We start from the raw sequence: 8,448 nt of genomic DNA, 5'->3' as shown, positions 1-8,448 counted from the left end.
ATGGACATGAGTTTGAGTAAACTCCGGGCAGGAGTTGGTGATGGACAGGGAGGCCTGGCGTGCTGCAGTCCATGGGGTCGAAAAGAGTTGGACACGACTGAGCGACTGAACTGAATTGAACTGTGGAGGGTCTGTTTATAGCCACTGTCCTAAAGGCAAAAACCAAGAGCCTGCCCTCATGGAACTTACCTTCTAGTAGGGGAAGACAGATGATAAAAGCAAGGAAATGTAATAAGAACAAGGGGTGAATAAAAATGAAGCAGGAAGGGAATTCCCTGGCAGTTCAGCAGTCGGGACTCCTCACTTACACTGCCAAGGGTCCAGGTTCATTATCTGGTCACAGAACTAAGATCCCACCAGCCACATGGCGTGGGCAAGAGAGACAGAAAAAACAAACAAACCAAGAAGCAGGGAAAGGGAGTGCAAGAGAAGAGGGTATCTGGCACCAAATTCAAGAAGGCGTCAAAACATAGATGGATAAACAATAAGGCCCCGCTGAACTGCACAGGAAACTACATTCAAAGCAACTATATATGTTCAACTATATCCTACCATAATGGAAAAGAATGTGAAAAAGAATATGCATAACTGAATCCCTTTTCTGTACAGTAGAAATTAACACAACATTGTAAAGCAACTATATTTCAATTTAAAAAAAAAGAATTGAGAGACTACCTCCGAGGAGGTAGTATTTGGGCAGAGACCTGCATGAAATGAGAGAGCGAAGCACAGTCTGGACCCAGATGAGACAGTGAGTTTGGTGTGCTTGAGAAGCAAGTTTTCATCACAGGGGAGAGCCAGTCTAGTTTGTCTCATCCCCTGCAAAGCTGCCAGCCTGGTCCAACTCCCACCCTCTCCCACCTGGCTCACTACCATAACCTGGAGCTGGTCTCCCGATTTCTGTTTCTTGTTTTCTATGGTTGATTTTCTATATTTGCAGCCTGAGTGATCCTTTTAAAATGCAAATCAGGTCATGTTACAACAACCTGCAAAACCCTCCAAGACCTTGCCATCACTTAGAACAACACTCAGCGTCTCCCTTGGCCGACAAGCTTCTGGGATCTGGTTCTAGCCATTCTGTGACCTCAGCTCACCACCTTCCCCTTAGCTCACTCACTGGCCTCCTTGTTCTTCCTTGAACAGGCTGCACGCACACCTGCCTAGGCCTGCAGTTCCCACCAGTGAATCCATGATTCATACAGCTGCTCCGGCCGTGGATCTGAGAGTCATCCTTGACTCCTTTCTTTTCCCACACTCCACATCCAGTCCATCAGCGAGTCCTGACAGGTTTACATTCTAAAGAGATCCCCAATCAGACTCCTTATTATCATCTCCATCAGCAGCCCTAACCCAAGTCACCACCATCTGCACCTGGAGCCCATGAAATGGCCACCTTGCTTCCCATCTCTCTCCTCACAGCCTTTCCTTCTTCACTCAGGAGCCAGGAGGATCTTTTTAAAACATTTATTCAACATTTTAAAAGTATTTATTGAGCCCAGCTATGTCTACTGGCTCAGATGGTAAAGAGTCTGCCTGCCATGCGGGAGACCTTGGTTCGATCCCTGGGTCGGGAAGATCCCCTGGAGAAGAAAATAGCAACCCACTCCAGTATGCTGGCCTGGAAAATCCCATGGACGGAGCAGCCTGGTGGGCCCCAATCCATGGGGTCGCAAAGAGTCGGACGTGACTGAGTGACTAATACACACACACGTCTATTTAGTTGCTAGGAATGTAGCACTGAACAGAATAGGTAAGGTCCCTGCCGTGTGGAAGGGAAAAGTTTGGGGAAGAAAATGAAGGGTTTTGTTTTGTACGTGTTACCATAAGCAATTGGCTTCCCCCCGCCCCCATTGGAGTGTTACAATTGCTTTACAATGTGTTTCTGCTGTACTGTGAAGTGAATGAGCTATATGTACACATATACACCCTCCCTTGTGGGCCTCCCTCCCACCTACCCGCATCCCACCCATGGTACAGATGAGCCTATTTCGAGGGCAGGAGTAGAGACGCAGATGTAGAGAACAGACCTGTGGATGCAGCTCAGGGAAAGGGAGGGTGAGATGAATTGGGAGATCAGGATTGACATATATATACTACCATATGTAAAATGGATAGCTAGTGGGAACTTGCTATAAACCAGTTGGTTTAATTGGTCAATATTATAAAAAAATGTTTGGCTGTGTAGATGCAACATTAACCAGTAGCCCTTTATGGCTGTCCCTTTAAAACCTGAGTTTTACGAATATAGCTCTCAGGATGCTCTGCTTTACCCAGAATTGGAATGCTGTGCACCCAGCTGGTGGTACATATTTTGCTATCACGTTCCAAACTACAGTGTGTGTGTTACACCTAAGGTCTAGCTTGGGATGATAAAAATTCTAATACTTAAAAAAAATGAAATTTATAATTCTTTTCTGTGAATTTGAATTATTTACATAAAATTCCCAGGAAGCAAGCTTTTCAATTAAAAAAAACATAGGCAAGGACATCTATCTACTGACTCATATCAGTTCCAAAAAGGATTTCAGGGAAATACCTAAACAGAACCAGTTAATTTTAACAGTCATCAATCACAATTTAAGCTTGGTCTTATTCCCAAACTTTGATTAGAATCCTCTTTCCAAGTTACCTTTTTTTTTTTTTCTTTCTAACTTTGGATGTTTTCCCCAAGTACTTAGAGGGTGAAGATCATGGTTTATTCTTCATTTGACTCCATGGCCTGATCTAGAGTTGGCATAAAATAAGTGTTTGTTGAATGAATGAATTAAACTTCCCTTGGGCAAGCTTGAAATTGAAATCCTTTTTCCAAATTGGAATAAATATTGGCATAAAGAAATACCTTTCTAGTTTTTTTTATGGGCATTTCAGCAAGAAGAGTATTATGACTTCCCCTATTCCACAGGCAAATCTAAAACTTTTTTTCCCCATAGTTCTCAATTCTCTTTTCTTTCAAAGCTTCCTACTTCAAAAGAGTTCAGCTATATCAGAAACAGAAACTATTATAACTATTTAAACAGAAATAGGATTTACTGTTGGGAGTTCAGTTCAGTTGCTCAGTCGTATCCGACTGTGCGACCCCACGGACTGCTGCACTCCAGGCTTCCCTGTCCATCACCAACTCCTGGAGCTTACTCAAACTCTCATGTCTGTTGAGTCGGTGATGCCATCCAAACATCTCATCCTCCGTCCTCCTCTGTTGGGAGTTAGGTGCTCAAAAAATTGTTGAAGGGGCTGAAGCAAGAGGCCCTAGATGATGTCTCTGGAATAGTTTCCAGAACAGCACCCCGGAACTGCCCCAGCAGAGGAGATGACATCCAGGTGGTTGAATCTGAAGCTGATGCATTAAAACACCCACATGGCCATGGCTATAGCTGGATGCAGGGACCAGGAATCTGTCACCACCAGCACGGCTGCTGCCTCTTGACACCTACTAGACTAGTGACAAAACGCTGGGGGGCTGCTGCGGAACCCATGGTGTCTACACAGCCACGCTCACTGCACGTTCCAGGATTACTCTGGGCAAGACCATGAGGTCGGATGAGCTGGAATGCCTGGTTCTTGGGTAGATTTCTCAGGTAGATGCTCAACAGCCAAAGCTGCCGGAAGAGGGCCTTTGCCTACTTGCATCAAGTGCATCAGATTGGCAGAACCAAATCCTCGTCCAGAATCCCAGCTCCAGGGCAGTTTGAGAAACAGAGAGTTTGGTTTTATCAGCCCCTGTAATCCAGGAAGTCATACTTGGAAAGGTGGAATAAATACTGGGTAACTGTCGACCATCATCAGTGCCATCCTTTCAGCCATTTTGGCAGAACAACAATAATAGAGCCCACATGTCTCATTGACTCTGTGGTAGTTTAAAGCAGAAGGAACTATCTGTGGCACCCCTAGCAGGAGAGCATTAAATTCCCCCATGGACAAACAACTCCCCACTTTAGTTAGAGAAGGAACCACACTGTGTTAACTTGGGGACACATACCGTCCTTGCCTCAGCTGCAAGCGGGAGCCAGAAACGGAGATGTTCTAGGTGGTGAGAGGAAGGATGAGAGAGGGAGAAGGATTCTCCGTTCTGAGTAGGCATGTTTTACCGCAGATGGATTTCTCCGTGCCTGTACCAGGCGTCTTTCAGCTGGTCGTTGTGTGGAGTGGGGAAAGGACCCAGCTGTCCCCAGGCTGAGAGGAGAGACCCAGTTCCTCCTCCTCGGGCCCTCTGGGGGTCTGGCTTGGTGAGCTACTCTCTGCTAGAATGTGGTTCTAATTAAACACAAAGCTTGACAAAGAAAAAAATAATTAGATATAATGAGAGGGCCTGAGGGTAGGAGTTGGAGGATTCTGAGGGGCCCTGGGGGAGAACCCCACTTACAACAACCGTGGAACTATGTGTGAGGGGAGCAAGGAGGGGAAGGCAGAGCAGGGGAGCGTGTAAGGGACCCAGAACCCTGAGAGCAGCAGAGCAGCTTCCTGAGAACCGGAGGTGCAGGAGGAGACCCCAAAGTTTCTCAGCTTGTCTCTACATCCCTATTAGGGTTCTTCCCAGAACCATCCCTAGTACTAGTGGTGAATCCCCTGCTAAGGTTAAGACCTGCTCAGGGACTCTGGCCTAGTAGTCCATAGGGAAGAAGACTGATTTGATCAATGACCAAGCAAGGTCAAGGGATAGGAGCTACGGAGACAGTGCTGGAGAATGGGAAGGGGGCACGGTATATGGAATTACACATTTAGGAAGGTTTTCCTGGGAATTCCCTTCAGCTTGTCCTGCAAAACCCGACAACCTGGAGTAACAAGATCCAGCTCCTCCAGGCTCTGCTGGTCACTTGGAGTGACTTGGGCGCGAAGACTATGCCTTCAGCAGGTGGGTTTCAGGGCCATCAAAGAAGCTACAGCTGCCCCGAGGCCTCCCTGGTCATATAGCCTGGCCGTCACTCTCTCCAGTGACCTCAAGGACTTTCTCCTTGAGTATCTCTGTTCTGGATTTCTGGAATCAGGATCCTCGTATGATCCATGGCATCATGTGATGCCTCAGATTCCTCATTTCCAAAATGGAATAAAACATGGTACCTCAAAGGGTTGTTGAAAGGTTAAAATGTAATTAGCTTAGATATTATTTTAATGAGTAATTAAAACAGAAACTGGCATATGGTAAGTGCTGAATAAATATTGTCAGCATTTGTTCTTTTATTTCAATGGATTCTTTTCAGAAGTTGAAGATCACAGATTGTCTAGAGACAGGGCTTGGTGGAAAACTGAGAATGGGATCGGATGGGGAAGTGATACAAACTACAGTAAGTGAGGAAAAGTAAGTGAGGGAGGGGAAACGTAATGGATCATGGTGGCGACATGTCAGATGCTGACCACCCAGAGGAAATGGAGCCTAGAAGAGGATAAAAGTAACTAGGAGCAGGAAGAAATGTGTTTGAGACCAAGATGGGATAGAATAGAGATTTGGCTACTATCCTAAAGGCTAACATAATGGTACCTGTAACAAGGTGTATTTCTCTCACATAAAGATCAGGGTAGATGGTTCAGGGCTGGCAGGGTGGTTTTCTGTTGTTGGTAATACAGGCTTTTTCTACTTCCTGGAGAGCCAGGTTTCTTCTGTCTTGCTGGTTGTGATGCTACCTCCTGGTCTAAGATGGCTGCTTCAGCTCCTGCCGTAATTTCTATCTTCCTGTCAGTGGGAAGGGATAAGAGGTAATGATGGCTCCAGCTTTTTCCTAAAAGAAGGATATGGAAGATGCACATCTCACTTCTGCGTATTTCTCATCGACCAAGGCTCAGTCACACATCCATGCTGCTGTGCTGTGCTGTGTTTAGTTGCCCAGTTGTGTCCAACTCTTTGCGACCCCCTGGACTGTACCCACCAGGCTCCTCTGTCCATGGGATTCTCCAGGCAAGAATACTGGAGTGGGCTGCCATGCCCTCCTCCAGGGGATCTTCCCAACCCAGGGATGGAACCCAGGTCTCCCTCATTGCAGGCAGATTCTTTACCATCTACTGAGCTGCAGAAGAGGCTAGAAATGGGATCTTTAGCTGAGTAATAATGTGTCCAGATAATCTTTTTTTTTCTTTTTTCTTTCTTTCTTCCTTCTTTTTGCCTCGCTGCAGGGGCAGCATGTAGGAATTTAGATCCCTGACCAGAGACTGAAATAGCGCTAGCGGTAAAGAACCCGCTTGCCAATGCAAGAGACCAGAGATATGCAGGTTCAATCCCGGAGTTGGGAAGATCCCCTGGAGAAGGAAATGGAAACCCACTCCAGTATTCTTGCCTAGGAAATCCTATGGACAGAGGAGCCTGTTGGGCTACAATCCATGGGGTAGTAAAGAGTCAGACACGACTGTGTACACACACAAGACCAGAGACTGAATCTGAGCCCTCTGCAGTGGAAGGCAGTGCAGAACCCTAACCATTGGATCACCAGGGAAGTCCCCATCTCAGATAAATCTGGGTGATCCTATACTATAGATAGGAAGGGAAATGGATATTGGGGGCAAACCAATATACTAGAGGACTAATGCATATTTGGGGGACTGAGTAGGATTTTTATTCTCGATGATTTCTGATAGTAACTGGCAAAGTTGTACCATGTTGTTTGTGACTAGTATTCAAAAGGCCAAACTGTACCCAGAGTTGGAAGCTGGAAGCTTCCTACAATGATCCCACTACTACTTAAGTACCAAAGCCACTTCTCACTGTTATGACAGAAAATGTCTTGAAGTGTCCAATTCCTCTCCAGGAAAAATATTTTGAAGACTGATTAAGTCAAATGATTGTTAAGTAAACTTTCTTCCTCTTGACTGATCCCATCCGTTCCTCCTGAGATCTATTAAGCAACTTTACCTTTTCTGAGAAAGGATTATTAAAGGACAGAAAATGCCAAGCTTTTTAAGTTTGACAAAAAATAACTCACATAGATTATTATTAGATTCTGAGATATGCTCGGAAGGTGAGGAAGGAACTTTTTGGAACAGAGCCAAGTGCTAATGCTGATTTCAACAGCTGAGCAAGGTCTGTGCCAGCATATTCCAGGATCATTTCTGCATTCTCTCTCCTGCTGTCCAATGCCCGAGACGTCGGTTTGCTTATGTTGAAATATTTTTATTAGCTGCAAGTCCTTTCTGGAGGGAGCTGGGATACAAATAAGTCATCAAATACAAATAAGCCTGGAATACAAATTCTTCCGCATTAAAAAGTGAGAAGGGGGGTGGTCAGCACCTTTGTTTTTCCCCATTCTCCCCTGATAAGGACAGTTCATTTTTAAACAAACATATCAAATGTACGCTCTGAGAAGGGATCACTATTAGCATCCGAGGGCATTTTTTTTTGTCCTGCGGTGGCGCTGCTAGGAAAACTGACAAAGGAGAGGGGAGAGAAAAGAAAAGAGAGACTAGAGAGAGAGAGAGAGAGAGAGAGAGAGCCCAGGATTCTTAACCTTTTGATCTTTGTTGGTACCATGGTCCACGATGACAGATTAGTGAAGCCTCGGGACCCCTTCTACCAACAGTTTTTAAATATGTAAAATAAATAAATGGGATTATCCAGGAAACCAACTGTACTTGTTACTGAGCTGGGTTCTTGGCCTCCTTAATCTATAGGCATTGATAAGAGGCCAGACAAGAGATAGAGGCAGAACTTTATTGGGGCACCTGCTGCAGTGTGGGGGGTGAGAATATGTAACAGTTTCGCTTGCAGGCTCGCTCCCTGTGGGTGGGATCAAGCTGGCTCCTTACATGTCGGGAGGGTAGGAGCTGTCCAGGGGTCGGGCTGGAGGGGTAGCTTAGGTAGTTTGCCCACCGCTTTGGTGGTGTTGAGTGCAGGGGGTATGCAGTGTACCTTCTTTTGCTCCTGATTTTTCAGAAGTGGCAGTTGGGTTTTTGGTCTTTTTGTATCCTGTTGCTCACAATTTGCCCCAACTGCACATGCACACAGCTATTTTTAGTCCTTCAGAGTGTCTTTGTAACATTTTGTTGACTAGAGGAGATGTTTGTCCAGGTGCAAGCATTGCAGCAAAGGGTCTCGGTCCCAGGTCCCAGCCTGGCTCATACTGAGAAGGAGCTGTACTCCTGGACTCCTTTGGAGGTCTGTAGAGCCCAGATGAAAGACTTCCTTGGTTGCTTCCTATGTTTAGATTATTAACTCCCTTAAAAACCACACCCAGGTTTCAACTATTCAGGCTGTTTAAGCTAAGAGGCTCGCCAAAAGCAGTCACTCATCTGAAGTTGCTACAAAATATCCCCATACTCTTTCTCAGAGGCATAGTCACTTGTGTTCTGGAGACAAGTACCTAGCCTTTGAAGGCTGTTGGTACAAAGCTCAAATGCACCGACATAGGACTTTCTGGTTCTTGCATGCCAGTGGCTGATTTCTTTTTGCACTTCCCTAATGACTAATGGGGCTTCCCTAGTGGCTCAGCGGTAAAGAATCCCCCTGCAACACAGGTTTGATTCCTGGAT

Source organism: Cervus canadensis, chromosome 13, assembly GCF_019320065.1.
Source record: "Cervus canadensis isolate Bull #8, Minnesota chromosome 13, ASM1932006v1, whole genome shotgun sequence".
NCBI classification, from domain to species: Eukaryota; Metazoa; Chordata; class Mammalia; order Artiodactyla; family Cervidae; genus Cervus; species Cervus canadensis.
Note: the sequence above shows the minus strand (reverse complement) of the source record.